Source organism: Bufo bufo, chromosome 3 (genome assembly GCF_905171765.1).
Source record: "Bufo bufo chromosome 3, aBufBuf1.1, whole genome shotgun sequence".
Lineage (NCBI taxonomy): Eukaryota > Metazoa > Chordata > Amphibia > Anura > Bufonidae > Bufo > Bufo bufo.
In genome coordinates this window covers 522,534,903-522,556,283 of record NC_053391.1, presented here as the reverse complement: position 1 = coordinate 522,556,283, position 21,381 = coordinate 522,534,903, and positions in this window count along the sequence as shown.

The following is a 21,381-nucleotide window of genomic DNA, read 5'->3' as shown; positions in this document are numbered from 1 at the left end:
TAGTCATGAAAATAAAGAAAACTCTTTGAATGAGAAGGTGTGTCCAAACTTTTGGTCTGTACTGTATGTATGTATGTTCCTCAAAAACGCAACAATCGATTTCAATGATTCTTGGTATACACATTTCTTGCTACCTGGATTGAAAACTTGAGGGGGTCTCATCTCTCTAGACGCACCATTCCCGAGATATAAAAAAATAATAATCTGTATTAGCCAATACAAGCCTGCCAGCCTTTCACTTAAATCCTAACTGCCAACTGCTGGGTGCTGTGGAGTTCACAGTTAAAGGGCCAGTCACCGTGAAAGTCACTTTTAAAGGGCTGGTCACTGTGAAAATCACTGTTAAAGGGCCGGTCACCATGAAAATCACTGTTAAAGTGGTGGTCACCGTCAGTCACTGTTAAAAGGGGGGTTACCGTGAAACTCACTGTTAAAGGGACGTTCACTGTGAAAGTCACAGTTAAACGGCCGGCCATTGCTAAAGTCACTGTTATTTAATATAAAATTGCTATGAATAAATACATGAGCAACGGGTCATTGACTAGTATATATATTGTAGGGATTCTAAAATGGTAGCTTTCAGATAAATACACAGACTTTTTCCGGTGAAATCTTAAAATAACAAGTATCCTTTATTGTTGGCACACAAACAATCAACAGGCAGCAGGGATCGGCTTACTCCAGCCGACACTTAAAGAAAAAACAATCACACAAGTAAGGCACAGTACCGTAAACCCCACAGAGTATCTTGCATTGTCCTCTGTATCCCAGCAGAGACCTTCTGGTCTTTCACTCAGTTCTAAACACAAACACCCAGCCATCCAGAGCTCCACCGTCAGTCATGTAATCACTCCCACCTGACCCTGCTGGCTGACTTTTGTAAGCCATTCAAAACCTGGCCTGGATTGTGTGGAGTAGTCACCCGCCCAACTCTATGACTACTCCCAATAAGAGCCATCCCGTATTAGCTTTTCACAGCTATGCTAACTACCAAAGTGTCCGTCAGCAACTGCTGCGGACATATGCACTAGTGGCTCCTACTTCACTGAGGCCAGATTCCTCAGTGACACATATCTTCCAACTATTATAGTGTGCTGTTCTTTTCAAATTTAATTCATACACTGCATTATTATCTCTTCTTTTACCTATGTTGTTTTAATCTATTGTTCTCTGCTGCCATCTGCTGGCCGGAATTCGTATGCTGCACGCCTTGCTCTTGTTAAATAAAGTTTTTATCTCTGGGCGTGGTTTTAGCAGCCTTGGTCCTTGTCACTTCCTGTAGCCATTTTCAGTGCTGCATTCCTTTGTGACTGGAGACACACACCTTAGCTTGTGAAGGCATCAGTTTTTGACCAGGAGTTAGCCTCAGGAAAGACATCCACATCACGGCATCTGCTCTGCTACTGCATTCCTGTATTGCATCACCGTATGTCACTGCTCTGGATCAAATAAACCCACGTTTGATTGCATCCTCGTCTACGTCTGGATCCATCTAACCTGAGCATCTGCCGGTCCGGTCTGCTCCACTGCTTGGATACGAAGGTAGGACAGTCACAAAGTCATTATCAGTTACACCTTCATTCGCCTTCATGTGGGGACAGAACATATAGTCCCTTGTACCTTTCTACTATATATATATATATATATATATATAAAATTTATATACACTCACCTAAAGAATTATTAGGAACACCATACTAATACGGTGTTGGACCCCCTGTTGGACCCCCAGTTGTTCGAAAACTAAAAAGAAGGCTCTTTGAGCATCAGAATGCTGAAGCCAATGAAATGCTGGCTATAAAAGCCCAACAAAATAAAATCCGGCTACTTCAAGCCAGGTTACAGCAGCATCAGTGTCAGCTGGATACTGAATTCAGGAAGCTGGAGGAGCATAGAAAGATCCGGAATAAGGAGTTGCTGGACATCCAGAAAGAACTCCAAAGTTTGCCTTAGAGGCTTTTTTTCATATTTTAAATACTTTCTATTTGTAAATAAATATTTTATTACGTTTTATCGTTTGCTTTTGTATGTTTGATATTGTTATTTAATACATAAACTAGCTTTGAACCCAGCGTTGCTTGGGTATTTATTTATTGCAAATTTATATTAAATAACAGTGACTTTACCAATGGCCGCCCCTTTAACAGTGAGTTTCACAGTGACTCCACAGCGCCCGTCAGTTGGCAGTTAGGATTTAAGTGAAAGGCTGGAGGCAGGCTTGTATTGGCTAATGCAGGTGATATTTTGGGAAAATCTCGGGAACGGTACGTCCTAGAGAGCTGAGACCCCCGCAAGATTTCTTTCCAGGTAGCAAGGGATGTGTATACCAAGTTTAATTGAATTTGATGGTTGCGTTTTTGAGTTTTTGCAGAACATACACACATACATACATACATACACACACACACACACACACATACATCCTTTTATATATATATATATATATATTTAAAGTTATCAAGTTGCAAGAAAGGACCATTGAGTCCTAGTGCAAAGTCATACGGATCAGGACAGACAGCAGCAGCAGATTAAGGTAACAGTGGAGGGTACGGTCTACACTAAACTCAATATGATCAGGACAGACAGAAATTATGCTAACACAGAACAATATGAAAGAATGCAGTTAGACATTTAGAACATAACCCAAAATTAATTTATTAACAAACATGCCTCTATGGCAACTTTTTAAGTTGGTTATAAACTATAAACATGTCCCTCGTTTGTTTGAGGTGCTGTGCCTTCATCTTGGCCATCAACCTCTGCATTTCTCGCATGCTGGCATCATGTTCACGCTAAATAATTAAAAAAAAATATTCAAACACAGCAGTACTGTTAGGATTAGAAAATAAAATAAAATTACTTGCAATTCAGATTACGTGGTATAGATATAGAATTATATTGCTATGTGCACATATTTACCCTCTTGGCGGGGGTTGGTTACAACATCCTCCTCATTCTCATCATCTGGAGTGGTGGGGGGTTCTTGTGGTGGCTGGGAGGGTCCACCGTCTTCCACCTCCACCTCTTCTCCCACATCAGATGTGTCTGTCACCTGAGGCTGCAGCTCCTGGGAGGGTCCTGGCTCATCACCTTTATATTTAGCCATCATATGGCCATCAGGTGGTGGAGGGGCCGCTACATCATCTGAGGGTCCTGCCTGCTCTTCTGAATCCTCATCTGTGATGGAGACCTCCATCACCACCACATTCAGCACAGGTTTTCTTGGTCCTCTCCTCTTTATAGATAGAACGGGAACCCCTATAATCACAGAATGTTAAGAATTTTGACAATGAACTCATCAATTATAACAAAGTTAAAGATCCAGAAATTCATATACTGTATGGAGGGATCTGCATGGGATTATGATAAACCACAAAGTGTATTTGCCTCTTTTTGGCGTTATATAACATTCAAAAAACAGTGTTTTAGATGGGTAAAACTAGCCAAATTTACAAGGTAGGATGAGGTAACATGGGATTTGTTAGGAAGGTGTCCTTTACGGTATTGTGGCTGGGTTATTGACTTTTAGTGAAAACAAGCAACTGTTCGGAAATTAGATAAGGGGTTATTGGATGGTGTTATGTTGGGTATATAATATTTTGTGTCTGCCGGCGTTACACTGTCTGCCAAGCCACATTTTGAAGATCTGCTGCCAGCACGCCCTCCCTCCCTGTTGATTTAGTTTTCATGGTCACTTGATTATTAGACGGAGGGCTAAAGTGGCTTGAAGAAAGGCGGAGAGAGGACTAGATTTTAATATTCTATTTAAGCAGAGTTTATCGTTAATATATTCAGTGTTTAAAGGCAGTCTTTCATGTTAAATCATCATATTAGAACTAAAAGATAAAAATCTCCCTTAAGATTGCATTTCATTAGTGGTTGTAGCGGATTGCGTTTCGGCTACAATGGTTGTTTCATCTGTACTGTTGAATGGATTTACAATGTTAGGTTTAATTATCCCTAATCAGTATGTAACCTGCTGAGCATTCTTCTGGTTGTGCGGTAGAAACACAATGGCTACAATGGATGTCTCAAATGGATTGTTGATTAAATTACTTCTCAGACTAAGGGGAGGGGATGTGTGGCCTGTAACCAGTCTGTGATTAAAGAATAGATAATTTTCTGTAGGTGTCTCCCTTGCATGGGAGAGGGGCATAAAAGTAGGGTATGTGGCATTAAACAGAGTCCTGCTCCTGATACTGTCCAGTTGTTGGGAAGAGTGATGGGATATTCGTTGATGGTTTTATTTACTAATGATGCTGTGCTTACTGTTAGAGATGTGAAGTTCGGATCTTTTACATGAATCTGTTCATTTGAATCAGTTCATTTAAAAGAACCGATTCATGAATCGAATCTTCAGATCACTTGCTGAGTCGGCTGAAAAGCAAGTGAACCGAAGCTCAGGTGGTGCGCAATGCGCATGCACAGTTGATCGAATCTTTGATTCACTTGCTGAGTCGGCTATCAGATGACTTGGGCTGACAAGCAAGTGAACCGAAGCTCAGGAGCCAGATAGGTAATAAGTGTTACATCAGTGGTGACCTGACTGATGACTAGAACAGGAAGGGGGAGCTGGGGGCACTGATTTGGGCATTATACTGAGTAGTGGGCACTTCTGGAGGCGTTCTATTATATGGAGGGGTGCTTAGGGGCAATATACTTAGTGGAGGGCACTTCTGGAGGCGTTCTATTGTATGGAGGTCACTTAAAGGGGTTTATACTGCTGCAACCTGGTCATTAGACTCAGTGTATTGTTCTAGTGATACACGATTCTTTTAACTCAAAGAATGAGTCTATAATTAAGTTGGATCATTCGATTCTTAGACTCAGTGTACAACTCCCTGTACTGTGTGTGACTCAGTGCTTGTGCCTCAGCTCTGATTGGTTGCAGGGTGGGGAGGTGCTGTCTTCCACTCTAGGATCAGATTACACTCCTCCCTGCTGCCAGCGTCTCTGCTATTGCTGTGCCATCTGACTGAGATGTTTCAAACGGATCAGCTCAGTCATATGAATCGACTCCTCTGGTTCAGTGAATTAAATCAATTCAAAAGAATGATTCGTTCATGAACCGGACATCACTACTTCCTGTTCGAACTATTTGTTCCCAAAATAAACCCTTTTAATACCGGCAGACAAAGACTATGTCGCATTATGGCTACGCTACAGTGGTTTATGTGGTTAATTAACTGGGGTGTGTATGTATGTATATATATATATATATATATATATACACTCACTTAAAGAATTATTAGGAACACCATACTAATACGGTGTTGGACCCCCTTTTGCCTTCAGAACTGCCTTAATTCTACGTGGCATTGATTCAACAAGGTGCTGATAGCATTCTTTAGAAATGTTGGCCCATATTGATAGGATAGCATCTTGCAGTTGATGGAGATTTGAGGGATGCACATCCAGGGCACGAAGCTCCCATTCCACCACATCCCAATGATGCTCTATTGGGTTTAGATCTGGTGACTGTGGGGGCCATTTTAGTACTTCTATGCTTTGGGTCGTTGTCCTGTTTCAACACCCATCTTCTGTTGAGCTTCAGCTGGTGGACAGATGGCCTTAGGTTCTCCTGCAAAATGTCTTGATAAACTTGGGAATTCATTTTCCCTTCGATGATAGCCCCCACCACCATACTTCACAGTTGGGAGGTTTCGATGTTGGTGTGCTGTGCCTCTTTTTCTCCATACATAATGTTGTGTGTTTCTTCCAAACAACTCAACTTTGGTTTCATCTGGCCACAGAATATTTTGCCAGTACTGCTGTGAAACATCCAGGTGCTCTTGTGCAAACTGTAAACGTGCAGCAATGTTTTTTTGGACAGAAGTGGCTTCCTCTGTGGTATCCTCCCATGAAATCCATTCTTGTTTTGTGTTTTACGTATCGTAGATTCGCTAACAGGGATGTTAGCATATGCCAGAGACTTTTGTAAGTCTTTAGCTGGCACTCTAGGATTTTACTTCACCTCATTGAGCAGTCTGCGCTGTGCTCTTGCAGTCATCTTTACAGGACGGCCACTCCTAGGGAGAGAAGCAGCAGTGCTGAACTTTCTCCATTTATAGACAATTTGTCTTACCGTGGACTTATGAACAGCAAGGCTTTTGGAGATACTTTTATAACCCTTTCCAGCTTTATGCAAGTCAACAATTCTTAATTGTATGTCTTCTGAGAGCTCTTTTGTGCGAGGCATCATTCACATCAGGCAATGCTTCTTGTGAAAAGCAAACCCAGAACTGGTGTGTGTTTTTTATAGGGCAGGGCATCTGTAACAAACACCTCCAATCTCATCTCATTGATTGGACTCCAGTTGGCTGACACCTAACTCCAATTAGCTCTTGGAGATGTCATTAGTCTAGGGGTTCACATACTTTTTCCACCTGCACTGTGAATATTTACATGATGTGTTCAATAAAAACATGTGTGTTATTTGTTTAAGCAGACTGTGATTGTCTATTGTTGTGACTTAGATGAAGATCATATCACAGTTTATGACCAATTTGTGCAGAAATCCATATCATTCTAAAGGGTTCACATACTTTTTCTTGCAACTGTATATGTGTGTGTGTCTGTGAAACGTATGAAATCATCCGGTGACATCATACATCTGTACCGCGCTGTGTGTATAACTATATATATACAATCTCAGCGAGGTAGAGATGTATGATGTAAGCGGATGATTTTGTACGTGTCACACCGGGTATTAAGTAATCATTTTTAAAGGGATGAAATACGGATGTAGTAGATTTAACACACATGGTTTAGGAGACGTGTTATGTAAACAAAATGCAATTAACCACCTCAGCTTCCCTAGCTTAAACACCCTTAATGACCAGACCACTTTTTACAATTCTGCACTACACTACTTTCACGGTTTATTGCTCAGTCATACAACTTACCACCCAAATAAATTTTACCTCCTTTTCTTCTCACTAATAGAGCTTTCATTTGGTGGTATTTCATTGCTGCTGACATTTTTCCTTTTTTTTTGTTATTAATCGAAATTGACCAAAATTTTTGCAAAAAAATGAAATTTTTCACTTTCAGTTGTAAAATTTTTCAAATAAAACTACATTTCTATGGGGGGCGGAGCCAACAGCTGAGCTGTGAAGACATGCTCTGCTGAGCTCCGCTTATTTGCCTGCTAAAGGGACTCGCTTACGCTAGCCATAATACTTCAGAATGGTGAAAATCGGAGGGCAGAAGAACACAGACCATGCTGTGATCCTGAAATGCCCTAATCCAGGATCGGGAATGGCGAAATATCTAAAGAAACAGACCGCTTCGCCTGCAGTTAGAGAATCCAAGATGGCACCGGCAGACGAGCGCTCTGAAGCAGGCGCTGAAGGAGGCATGTCTGAGGGAGAAAGCGACGGGGTGAATCATTAAGCTCCCGCTCCCTGCCTGTGTCTCGGCATTTCATCAAGCAAGCCCTTGCTGAAGCCCTTTCACCCCTTAAGCAAGAAATCTCTGTACTCACACAGGAGATTCAACATATAGGTCACAGGTTAGAGTCTCTGGAGAATATCAGTCAGGCCACCATGGAGAATAGCTCTGCTGTTTCCCAATCCCTCTCCTCCTGCCAGCAACATATTAACCAGCTGCATGCAGCTATGGAGGATCAAGAAAACAGGGGGAGGAGGAATAACCTCCGATTCAGAGGCATACCAGAGTCTGTGCCTAATGATGACCTTATTTCTACCATTAGACAAATAGCTGCAACCCTCTTGGGAAGGGATGACTTGTCTGACATGATCATAGAAAGAGCTCACAGAGCCCTCAGACAGAAGCCAAAGGATACAGAACCTCCCAGAGACATTATCTGCCGTTTTTTCAATTATGCTGACAAAGAAAAAATCTTTAATGCAGCTAGAGCCTCAAATGCCATCTCTTTTGGTGATTCTACTATCAAGATATTTCAAGACCTTTCCCCTGTCACCTTGAATAAGAGGAAGATCCTGAAACCTCTCACAGACCACCTGCGCAACAAGAATATCTTATATAGATGGACTTTCCCCTTTGGTCTGTCCTTCAAATATGCAGGGAAACAGATCAAGATTTCATCCTATATGGATCTTCAGGATGCTTTTTCTTTCATGGACATTCCTCCAATGGACATAACAAGCTGGGACGCAGTGTCTGAGATCTCCATATTACCTGATCTTCCGAAGCTGACCCCTTGGGAGAAGTCTGCTACTCCTAAAAGACAGCGAATGAAACATCACAGCGGCAACCTGACCCCGAGGAGGATAACTGAGACCGTGTCATAGTTCTTCCATTCTAATTCTATTGGCACAGTATAAGCAATATCTCTGTCTCTACTCTCCAATAAGCCCACCTTCCTACCTCTCTCTCTCATTTTCCCCCTTCTACATTCCTTTTTCCATCTATATTCCTCCCCCTAACCCCCCCTTCCCTCCTCCCACCCCCTCCTTTTTTATCTGGAGTACATATTCAAATGCTTTATTTGTTCCCTCTAATAGCAGGATCCTATAACTGGGTTAACCCCACTTTTTCCCCCCTCTCTGAAGAAGCCATCAAGCTTCATATTGTTATTAAGGTGGGGAGAGTATGCTCACTTCTCTGGGGGCCGCCACAACGGCCCAAATACTTATCATGAATGACCTCAAATTAGCGTCCTTTAATGTAAAGGGCCTTAGATCTCCATCTAAAAGATCCCAAATTTTTTCCCTCCTTTGGAAGGAAAGATGTTCAGTCTTGTTTTTACAGGAAACCCATTATAAACATGGTAAATATCCTGGCCTTTCATTTTCCAAATATCCTAATTGGTATCATTGTGGAGCGGGGGGAGCGGCCTCTAGAGGAGTGAGTATAGGTTTCAGAGGAAATGTTCCCTTCACTTATACTGCACATACACAAGACCCAGATGGCAGATACATAATACTCAAGGGTACTATTGGTCGTAAAATGTACACTTTTGTCAATATTTACGCCCCTAACACCGACCAGATTGATTGGCTCCTGTCCCTTTTGACCCTGGTAAAGGACTTGCAGAAGGGAACCCTTGTCTTGGCAGGTGACTTTAACGTCGCCTTACAGCCCCTTGTTGATACGTCCTCCAAAAAGTCTTCTTTCTCAGCTAAATCTCTCAAAAAGCTATATTCCGGGATATATGACCTAGGACTTATAGATATATGGCGTTGCCTTAACCCTAACCATACTGACTATTCCTTTTATTCCGCTCCAGGTCACTCCTATAGCAGGATAGACTATATACTCGTACTGAAGGACCAGATACCTTTCTTCTTGGATGCAAAAATTGGTAACATCACCTTATTAGATCACTCCCCTATATTCTGTACTATAAGACCGTCTTCTGATCCAGGTAGGACTCCTATTTGGAGACTTAATGAGTCTGTGCTGAGCAACGATGGCCTTAAAAAATACTTCAAATCCCTTATAGAGGAATATTTTTCCCTCAATAAATGAGTTTTTATACGAGGGCACTTCATTAGCAAATGTTCCTATCTGAAGAAGCAAGCAGACAAACACCTCTCCTCTCTTTTGGACCAGATTCACATATTGGAGTCTCTCTCCACAAGAGATCCCTCGCAATCCATCACTTAGCAGAACTGACCACTCTTAGAACAGAGCTTAAAAACCTACTAAACGCCAAAGCCGCTAAATATTATTTATCCTCCCAACACAAGTTTTTTGCTCATGGTAACAAGGCCTCTAAATTTATGATGCAACGGATCAAACGTAGAAAATTAGTTAGACATGTATCTTCCATCAAAACTTCCCAAGGCCAACAGCTTTTCTCCTCAGAGGCTATAGCGGAGCAATTTAAGCTTTTTTACGAAACTCTGTATAATTTACCCCCCCCTGCAGAAGACTTACTCACTCAGAGTAGAGAAATGTCAGTTAAGGCCTTTCTAGAAAAGCCCTTTACTTCATCTGAGTTAGCGGCAGCCCTTAAAGCCTCCCCAAAAGATAAATGCCCGGGCCCGGACGGTTTCCCCACCACTTACTATGCCACCTTCCAAGACTCTCTGATCCCTTACTTCCTCCCCGTCTGTAACTCTTCCCTTCACAACCAACCTTTATCAGTTGATATGACTAACGCACTAATTACTATAATACCTAAAGAAGGTAAGGATCCTACCTCTTGCGCTAATTATCATCCTATATCCTTACTGAATACAGAATTAAAAATATTGGCGAAAATGTTAGCCACTAGACTGCAATCTTTTCTCTCCAACCTAATCCACCCCGATCAAGTGGGATTTGTGAAAGGTCGGGAGGGAAAGGATAACACCACTAAAGTCCTTGATGCCCTTTTCTATGCTTCTCATAAAAAAAGGCCCTTGGTCTTACTCGGTACCGATGCTGAAAAAGCATTCGACTGAATAGACTGGTCGTTCATAAGACATACCCTACATAAATTTCATATCCCTAGCCCCTACATCAATGCTGTTTTTGCAATGTACACAAATTCCTCTGCCTCAGTCCTGGTCAATAACCTCATTTCCACCCGCTTCTTAATTAAAAACGGTACATGTCAAGGATGTCCTCTCTCCCCCCTTATATTTGTCCTAGTGATGGAGACTCTTCTGCAGGCTTTGAGACAAGAGGAGGGCATCATTGGACTAAAATTAGGCCCAAAAGAATTTAAATTGGCGGCTTTTGCAGATGATCTGCTTATCACTACAACAAACCCCACTAAATCTATGCCCCTAATAGTATCCCTCCTAAATAGATTCGGTCTCCTCTCAAACTTCAAAATTAATCCCCATAAGTCCCAAATCCTTCATATTGGATTATCCCCGACCCAAATCTCTACCCTCCAATTAAACTCCCCTTTTAACTGGTCTAACAGGCATCTGACATACTTGGGCATTAAATTAACCTCCCATCTCTCAGAATTGTTTCAGCTCAACTATACCCCCCTCCTGAAGGCCATTGTTGCTCAGCTTGATTCCCTGGACCACCCTTACTTGTCTTGGTTTGGTAGGAGAACCTGGTGATGTCCCTGGTAATTCCAAGACTCACTTACCTCCTGCAAGTCCTCCCAATCGCCATCCCTAGGTCCTTTTTTTGGTCTTTGAACTCCCAGATCCGGAAATTTATTTGGCAAGGTAAAAAACCTAGAATTTCCTTTTCTACCTTAACAAAACCTAAACAACTAGGTGGGATAGGTTTACCCAACCCTGAGCTTTATATGAAGGCTATACACTTAACTAGAGTGATTGATTGGCTTCGGCCCTCAAATCACAAACAATGGCTACCGTTAGAAAATATTTTCTTTCCCTCTACTATTAGAGCCCTGCTATTGTCGGACAGCCCACTTCCTGCCTTCTCCTCTATTCCAAACCCTATAATTCGCACCTCATTAAAGGTATGGAAGTGGTTTTCCTCCAATTGCTGCGCCCTACCCCTGCCCTCCCTTCTCCTTCAGGTAGGAGATATTATCTCATTAGCTCCAAAAGAGCTGAAGGATTCATGTCCTCTAAGGATCAGATCATCTACTAAATTAGTAACTGATCTACTGGACGATAACGGGTGTGTCCTCTCTGGAGAGTCTCTTTTAAACACTCTGGAAGCTACTCCCTCACATACCTTACTCCTCACTTATATTAGTAAAGAAATTAGCCTTGGAGCTAAATCCCTAAATATGCAGAAACCCCTAGATTGGTTTGAAAGTGTGTTGAAATCCACTAATTACCCTTCTAAGTTAATTTCCGTTCTTTATAAAAAACTTACCCTACCCACTTCGAGCGTCAAACCTGCAGTAATAGCACAATGGGAAAAGGATCTGGGAAGATCTCAATCTGAAATTACCAAACTCTTCATTGCTCCACACAAACTCTCAAGATGTGTCCGAGTACAGGAGAACGGTTACAAGGTTTTATCTAGGTGGTACAGAACCCCAGACAAGATCTCCTCGTATTATCCTAGCGTCCCAGACAGTTGCTGGAAATGTGAAAAAAATAAAGGCTCTTATTTCCATATCTGGTTGGACTGCCCTCTGCTAAAACCCTGGTGGGAGAAAATATTCAACTTATGCAATAACGTATGCAAGACTAATTTCCCTACTTCCCCTGAGATCGCACTATTGTCCTTCGTCATACAGGGGGTGGACACTCACAAAAAATCCTCTTTTTCTTCCTGCACGACTACTTATCCCCATAAATTGGCGTAGTTCAGTCATCCCTACTATAGACCACTGGATAGCCAAAGTCGATCAATTCTATCGCCTTGAAGAACTCTCACATTGGGAGTTAAAATCCAGAAGTACATTCCTTAATATCTGGTCTTTATGGAAATCATATAGAAACTTTGCCTAACATCCCTTATTCTGTATCCAGGTGTTCCGATGTTCTATGTTCCACTCTCAGGTTTTTTGTCCTATGCATATAATAATATCTGAATTTGATATTTATATTTTGTCTTTACACAAAACTGACGATTGTAACTTAAGCTTTATATTGTCTTTGCACCACAGTGAGTTATTTTATAATATTCATATGTATGGATAATAAAAAAAAAATAATAAAAATAAAAATTGTTTAAAAAAATATATATATTTCTATATAATTTTTTCTCTAAATTTATTGTTCTACATGTCTTTGATAAAAAAAATGCAATAAGTATATATTTATTGGTTTGCGCAAAAGTTATAGCATTTACAAACTATGGTACAAAAATGTGAATTTCCGCATTTTGAAGCAGCTCTGACTTTCTGAGCACCTGTCATGTTTCCTGAGGTTCTACAATGGCCAGACAGTAGAAACACCCCACAAATGACCCCATTTCGGAAAGTAGACACCCTAAGGTATTCGCTGATGGGCATAGTGAGTTCATAGAAGTTTTTATTTTTTGTCACAAGTTAGCGGAAAATGATGATTTTTCTTTTTTCTTTTTTTCTCACAAAGTCTCATATTCCACTAACTTGTGACAAAAAAATAAAAACTTCCATGAACTCACTATGCCCATCACGAAATACCTTCGGGTGTCTCCTTTCCAAAATGGGGTCACTTGTGGGGTATTTATACTGCCCTGGCATTTTAGGGCCCAAATGCGTGAGAAGTAGTTTGAAATCCAAATGTGTAAAAAATGCCCTGTGAAATCCTAAAGGTGCTCTTTAGAATTTAGGCCCCTTTGCCCACCTAGGCTGCAAAAAAGTGTCACACATGTGGTATCGCCATACTCAGGAGAAGTAGGGCAATGTGTTTTGGGGTGTCTTTTTACATATACCCATGCTGGGTGAGAGAAATATCTCTCTAAAAGACAACTTTTCACATTTTTTTTATACAAAGTTGTCATTTGACAGAGATATTTATCTCACCCAGCATGGGTATATTTAAAAAGACAGCCCTAAAACACATTGCCCTACTTCTCCTGAGTACGGCGATACCACATGTGTGACACTTTTTTGCAGTCTAGGTGGGCAAAGGGGCCCAAATTCTAAAGAGCACCTTTAGGATTTCACAGGGCAGTTTTAACACATTTGGATTTCAAACTACTTCTCACGCATTAGGGCCCCTAAAATGCCAGGTCAGTATAAATACCCCACAAGTGACCCCATTTTGGAAAGAAGACACCCCAAGGTATTCCGTGAGGGGCATGGTGAGTTCCTAGAATTATTTTTTTTTTTTTGGCACAAGTTAGCGGAAAATGATGATTTTTTCTTTTTTTTTCTTACAAAGTCTCATATTCCACTAACTTGTGACAAAAAATAAAACTTCCATGAACTCACTATGCCCATCACAAAATACCTTGGGGTGTCTATATATATATTGTGTGTGTGTATATGGTATATAGTGTATGGTACCGTATATAGTGTGTGGTATATATTGAGTGACAGGAAAATGGACGTGCTATGTGCATATGATAGAAATGTATCTGTTGTCCATATATACATGCTACAAACATAGTGCTGTGAATTGACAAGAATACTGAGTGCACCAATCTGTATTATCTACTCTTACCATAAAAAAAAAAAAATCATAATAAAAAAAAAAATCGTATTCAGATAGAAAATATTCGTACTTAAGAATATTTCGCTAGACTCGATCTACATATAATAATTGTTCTGACATGCATGCGAAAGTACAGTAATATAATATTATTTACGGCTATCACGATTTCATCCTCGGCTTTTATAAAGCGGTGTCTTATGATCTGTGCAGAGCACATTGCACTGTCCGCGAGTGTCTGGAGACTGTCTGGAAATACTTTAAAAAAACTTTATCGTGGCAAAGTAAATGACGTCATGCGGTCGGGCACACTCTAGGACATATTACCCTCACGATTTTTCAGTTTAAATCGACAACTCGAATATTACAACTATTTGAGATTCTTGGTTTAGAATAGGACGAATATTCTAAAAAACGAATATACAGCAATATAGCGAATATATTTGTTATTTAGAATATTCGTCATATTTTGTCCATCTGAAAACGTGATTCCTTCCAGCTTCAGTTGCTTGTGGGCCAATGACTCTTTGACCCACAAGCAAGAAGCAGGGAGGAATCATATTTTCAGATGAAAAAAAAAAAAAAAAAAATATAAAATAAAATATTCGATATCGGGAATATATAGCACTATATTCAAAATATTCGCAAAATCTCGAAGTTGCGATATTCAAAATAAAAATTTGTTATTCGAATATTCACACTCAACACTAATTACTACACTAGCACCACAGTTTACCCAGGCCACTTTATGGTGATGCTATATGTGTTGACACAGGGCCGTGGTGACAACATTGGCACCATGGCTGTGCTTCACCTTCTGCCCACAGTTCCTACACATTGCCACGCTGACGTCCTCTGATAACTTTATGAAAAATTCCTACACTTGTGAGTATGGCATTTCAACCCCACCACTGCATTCTGACTGCCTGCTACCGCCTCGATGAACCTGTGCACCATTAGTTGTTTCCAGACAGGAAGGCTCCTGAGTAGCAGACTGTCTACCCTGGGCACATTTGGCTCCAGATATCATTCTGCTGCCTCCCTGCTGACTGATGGCCATGCTTGCATCCTTCTGTCTCAGCCAGACTCTGCCACCCTGCTGTTGTTTTACATGCAAGCTGCCACCCTCACCCAATGATGATGATGACGAAGCCCCCTTTTCACTCGGCTCCCACATGCGAACGGTTACATCATCATCTACTACTGTCTGCTCCTCACTTATGCCACCCTCACCAGTCTTATGGGCGTGTCCCTGACCAATCACAACACCTGATCCCACGCGACTCTCATTGTCGATACTTGCATGCCTATGTAAGTCGTGTACCGGGGTGAGCTTCCCAGGATACAGCGAAGTCACAGACAAGAAAAGCGACACAAACTCCAGGTTTTAGTAACCAATAAAACTTTACTAAACATTGACAACCGACATAACGATATAGGAATACACAGGGTAATATTTCCCACCCCTGAGTCCTGTCCTAGTCCGGCTAGCCGACCCTAACTCGGTGGCGTGCACAGAAATCGATACTGTGCTGCAGAATAGAACAACCCTGACCGATGGCGCCCACAGCAGATCCTGAAAAGTCGATACTGTGCCGCCAACAATCCCGGGCAGCCTGCCGAATACAAATCCTACCTATCTAACTAATGCCAGGTACAAGTTCAGTCTCAGATTCTTCAGATACCACTAAAACAGTATGATAAAGTTTACTGACCTGATCACATCTGGTAACAGAGAATGTCTCTCATCAGGATGGTTCCAGGCCTGTAAGCACACCTGCGGCCTTGCTGGGTAGATGTCCTTTTCTTTCAAAGCTCCAATCAGCTCTGCTGGAGACAATCCCTTCTCCTGAGGATAGGGTCTGGGTACAGAACGGATGACAGTCCCTCTCTCCTATCACCCTGATCACTGCAGGAAACTCCAATGCCGTGATGAGACCGGCTTGTGTCTCACACACACACTCCTTCCAAAATGTCTGACTCTCTCCTTCTTGTTCTTCTCAGAGAGAGCCAGCCTGCATGAGTCATAAGCATGAGTCATCAGCTCCTTTGCATATTCAAATTCCAGAGTGTGCTGGCTGTAGCTGCAAAACAGTGGCCTCTAGTGCCCAAAATGCCAAATGACAGTTTCTATACAATTAGTCGCAAACAACAGACAGGAAGAGCTTTCCCACAATCTCACATGCCACCCCACTAGAGGTTGTCATCCTGGGCAACCCTCCCCATACAAACTCATCCTGTGCATAGCGCTGTGGAGGCACACCAGCATTGGGCCTTGATGATCTTCTCAGATTGAGGGGCTCAGAAATACTAGGGACTTCAGGCATATTTGACGAGGGAGGAGCTGTTGATTGCTCAGCATTGCACGGCCGGAACATCTGTGGACACTTGGGCAGGGACAACCCACCATTCTTCCTCTTCCTCCTCTGAAGGACTTTCCTCCATACCCTAAGTGTGAGGAGGCACGCCTCCACGCACACCGGCTCATCAAAGTTGCAACGTCTCAACATATTACGGTGCAAGTTTCATGAGGGTCCCCCTGTCCCTACTGGCTCTACCTCATAGACCGGATTATTAGGGTCTACCCTCCTCTTCATCCAACTTTCCAGATGGCCATTTGGCTTTGACCATCACCCGATCACCCAGGACATACCCATCTTTCTGCACTGGTCTTGGGTTAGGGTGTACCACCTGTCCCAGGTGCTCCTCCACAACCTTGTGAACCACTCTAAGCCGGTGGCGGAGCGCCTGCACCCACGCGGTGGTACTTCTCGATGGGGACTCCATCGGGTTAGGCATGTCGAGATCTTCAATCTCCCTTCCGGCTCTTCCAAACATGAGCATATGTGGAGAGTATCCGGTGGTACTGTGTACTCTGTTGTTATAGGCCCACATCAACTCGGGTAGGTACGCAGGCCACTGGGCTTTTTGACTGTCTTCCAGAGTCTGCAGCATTTGAAGCAAGGTGCAATTGAAGCGTTTGTACGCCCCGTTTCCTTGTGGGTGATACGGAGTGGTGCGGGAGCGTTCAATCCCCTACAGATGGTACAGTTCATTCATTAGAGTACCCTTAATGCATGCTCCCTGGTCAGAATGTATCCTCCGTGGACACCCAAACACCTGTATAAAGTGTTTACAGACAGCTTCGGTGGCCAACTCTGCAGTAAGGTCTCTGGTGGGCACAGCCACCGCATACTTGGTAAAGTGATCTGTCATGACTAGACAGTACGAGTGTCCTGAGGTAGAGTATCCAATCTGTACATAATCGATCATCAGAAGTTCTAGGGGCTCTGAGGTGCCGATGGTCTGCACAGGAGCCCGCTGTTCAGTACTCCTACACAGCCCACAGGATCGACACTTAAGACATGCTGCGGCCACCATGTCGGTCAGATCTGGACAGTATACCAGCCGTTGGAGCCACTTGAGCATTTTGTCGCTCCCAAAATGATCTCCCTTTTCATGAGCTTCCCTGGCTGCCTCCGGTCCCAACAACATGGGAATGACAATCTGTTGCCAGTACTGCAGCTCTGACTGCAAGCATATGATCCGGCACAGGAGGCCCTGGGTAATTGTCAGCTTGTCCCACTGCCTTAACAACTTTTGACCCTCTGGGGTCAGGCGAGCTCGTTCTTCTGGCCGAGGCCATTCTTTCACTTTCCACAAATCCTGGCAGCCATTCTGCACTCTCTCCCAATCAGTCAACGTTTTCTCCAGCACCAGACGCCACCCCACTTGAATGTGCCACATCCGGGAACAGAGGTAAGCGACCAAGGTCAGGAGTTTCAGTGTCCTCTAACTCCTCATCGGCTCTCTGAGTCGACTGTCTTACTGGAACTTAAGAGAGTGCATCGGCGTTGCCGTTCTCCCTACCGGAACGGAATTTGATGCAGTATTGGTACTTAGAAAGGCGGGCCAACCATCTTTGCTCGAGTGCGCCGAGCTTAGCATTCTCCAGGTGTGCCAACGGGTTGTTGTCCGTCATCACGGTCACTTCTGCACTAGTCAGGTATTCTGCAAACCTTTCGGTCATGACCCACACCAGTGCCAGTAGTTCCAGTTTAAAGGAGCTATAGTTATCAGGATCGCATTCTGACTCTCTTAGGGACCGACTCCCATAGGCGATGACTCTCTCCTGTCCATCCTGGACTTGGGATAGTATGGCCCCCAGACCATGTAGGCTTCCGTCGGTGTACAGCAGGAATGGGGTATCAAACCGCGCGTAAGCCAGGATCGGGGCATTGGTCAGCGCCTCTTTCACCACTTCAAAGGCCTCTTCTTGTTGGGGCCCCCAGTCGATGGGACGTTTCTTCGGACCCCCAGCCGTGCCTCTTGGCAACTTGTTTAACGGTCCCACCAGATGAGCAAATTTGGGTATAAACCTTCTGTAGTAGCCGGCCAGTCCCACGAACGCCCGTACCACCCGTAGTGTACTTGGCCGGGGCCAATTCTGAACGGCCTCCACCTTGCTGGGGGCTGGTTTTACCCCCTCCTGGGTGACCACATGTCCTAAGTACTCAATCTGCTGTCGGAACAGCTGGCACTTTTTTGGCTTGATCTTGAGCCCATGGTCTCGTAGCCATCCCAAGACTTGTCACAGCTTCTGGGGGTATCTTCAAAGGAAGGCCCAAACACTACTATGTCATCCAGGTATATCAATACTGATTCGAAGTTGAGGTCCCTCAGACAGTGTTCAATCAATCGCTGGAATGTCCACGGAGCATTGGAGAGGCCGAAGCGCGTCCGGTTGAACTCGTAGAGTCCCATAGGTAGAATGAAGGCCGTCTTGGCTTTGTCCTTCTTGGCCACCGGCACCTGGCAGTATCCACTAGCCAGGTCAAGAGTCGAGAAGAACTTTGCTTGTCTTAGGGCTGACAATGACTCCTCAATCCGCGGAAGGGGGTAGGCATCCCGGACGGTCTGAGCATTCAGCTTCCGATAATCCACGCAGAACCGGAGACTCCCATCTTTCTTCTGCACCAAGACTACTAGAGTAGCCCACGGACTTTGACTCTCCTGGATCACCCAGTTCTCCAACATGCTGGCCACCATACAGTCATGTGAAAAAATTAGGACACCCTTTGAAAGCATGTGGTTTTTTGTAACATTTTTAATAAATGGTTATTTCATCTCCGTTTCAACAATACAGAGAGATTAAAGTAATCCAACTAAACAAAGAAAACTGAAGAAAAGTCTTTTCAAGATCTTCTGTAAATGTCATTCTACAAAAATGCCTATTCTAACTGAGGAAAAAGATAGGACACCCTCACATGTATTCCCTCTTAAATTGGCTCAGATCTCACACAGGTATATCACACCAGGTGCACATAATTAGTAGATCGTTACTCTGCATGTTGAATGAGGCTTGCCCTATTTAAACCTCAGACATTTAGTTTGGTGTGCTCCTGACTGTTGAAGTGAGAGTGAGCACCATGGTGAGAGCAAAAGAGCTGTCAGAGGACTTCAGAAAAAAGATTGTAGCAGCCTATGAGTCTGGGAAGGGATTTAAAAAGATCTCAAAAGATTTTGAAATCAGCCATTCCACTGTCCGGAAGATAGTCTACAAGTGGAGGGCTTTCAAAACAACTGCCAACATGCCCAGGACTGGTCGCCCCAGCAAGTTCACCCCAAGAGCAGACCGCAAGATGCTAAAAGAGGTATCCAAAAACCCTAAAGTGTCATCTCGAGAACTACAGCAGGCTCTGGCTACTGTTGATGTAGAAGTACATGCCTCTACAATCAGAAAGAGACTGTACAAGTTTAACTTGCATGGGAGGTGTGCAAGGAGGAAACCTTTGCTTTCCAAGAGAAACATCGAGGCCAGACTGACATTTGCCAGCGATAAAGTTGACAAAGACCAGGACTTCTGGAATAATGTTCTTTGGACAGATGAGTCCAAAATTGAATTATTTGGACACAACAGCAGAGGACATGTTTGGCGTAAACCAAACACAGCATTCCAAGAAAAGAACCTCATACCAACTGTAAAGCATGGAGGTGGAAGTGTCATGGTTTGGGGCTGCTTTGCTGCAGCAGGACCTGGTCAGCTCACCATCATAGAATCCACGATGAATTCTACTGTGTATCAGAAGGTGCTTGAAAAACATGTGAGACCATCAGTTAGAAAATTAAAGCTGAAGCGGAACTGGACCATGCAACATGACAATGACCCAAAACATACTAGTAAATCAACCAAAGATTGGCTGAAAAAGAAGAAATGGAGAGTCCTGGAATGGCCAAGTCAAAGTCCAGATTTGAATCCCATTGAGATGCTGTGGGGTGACTTGAAAAGGGCTGTACGTGCAAGAAACCCCTCAAACATCTCACAGCTGAAAAAGTTCTGCATTGAGGAGTGGGGTAAAATTTCCTCAGACCGATGTCGAAGACTGGTAGATGGCTACAAGAACCGTCTCACTGCAGTTATTTCAGCCAAAGGAGGTAACACTCGCTATTAGGGGCAAGGGTGTCCTATCTTTTTCCTCAGTTAGAATAGGCATTTTTGTAGAATGACATTTACAGAAGATCTTGAAAAGACTTTTCTTCAGTTTTCTTTGTTTAGTCGGATTACTTTAATCTCTCTGTATTGTTGAAACGGAGATGAAATAACCATTTATTAAAAATGTTACAAAAAACCACATGCTTTCAAAGGGTGTCCTAATTTTTTCACAAGACTGTATCTTTCACCTCCTGATACATCTTAGGTGGGATCTGCCGGTAACGTTCCCTGATCGGTGCAGCATCTCCGGTTGGGATTTCGTGTTTGATGGCAGTAGCACACCCAAAGTCTTTATCATGTCTCGAGAAGGCCTCCTGAAATTCCCAAAGGGTGTCTTCCAGCAGCTTTTGTTCCCCCGGGGGTCAGGGTTCTGCAGTCCACCCCCATACGGGCCATGATCACTTGACCATTCCACTCCGCTGTCGGATCTTCCCTTGAATGGATCTCCACAGCATAGGTCCAGGCTGATCTCCTATCCAGCTGTAGCGTGAAACCCCTTCGTCGAGCGATACCTCCTTCGGACACATAAACTTTGGCCAGCAGGGTATTTCCAGGGACGGTTATCTCGCAGTCCTCAACATTACAGCAGCGTATAGGCACACATCTGTCCTTCACAATGGCAAGGGCACGGGCTACCAGTGGGCGAATCTGTGTTTCTTCTTGATAAGCAGGCTCGATCAGGACTTACAGTCCATTCAGTCATCATCCCGCCCCCACCGGCAGCATCAATATTCGCTCTTGTTGAGGTGGTACAGATGTAGCAGGGTTAGCACTCCAGCTCTTAACTCAAATTTCTTAACATTGTGTTATCTTGATACAAAAGCCATTGAAAAGCAATTGAAGGTGTTTGCTTAGATTAGATAACACAACTCAGAAATCTCAGAAAACAGGAGTGCTAACTCTACTCCATCCGTATCTTCAACAGAGTCCTCCGTAGCACCC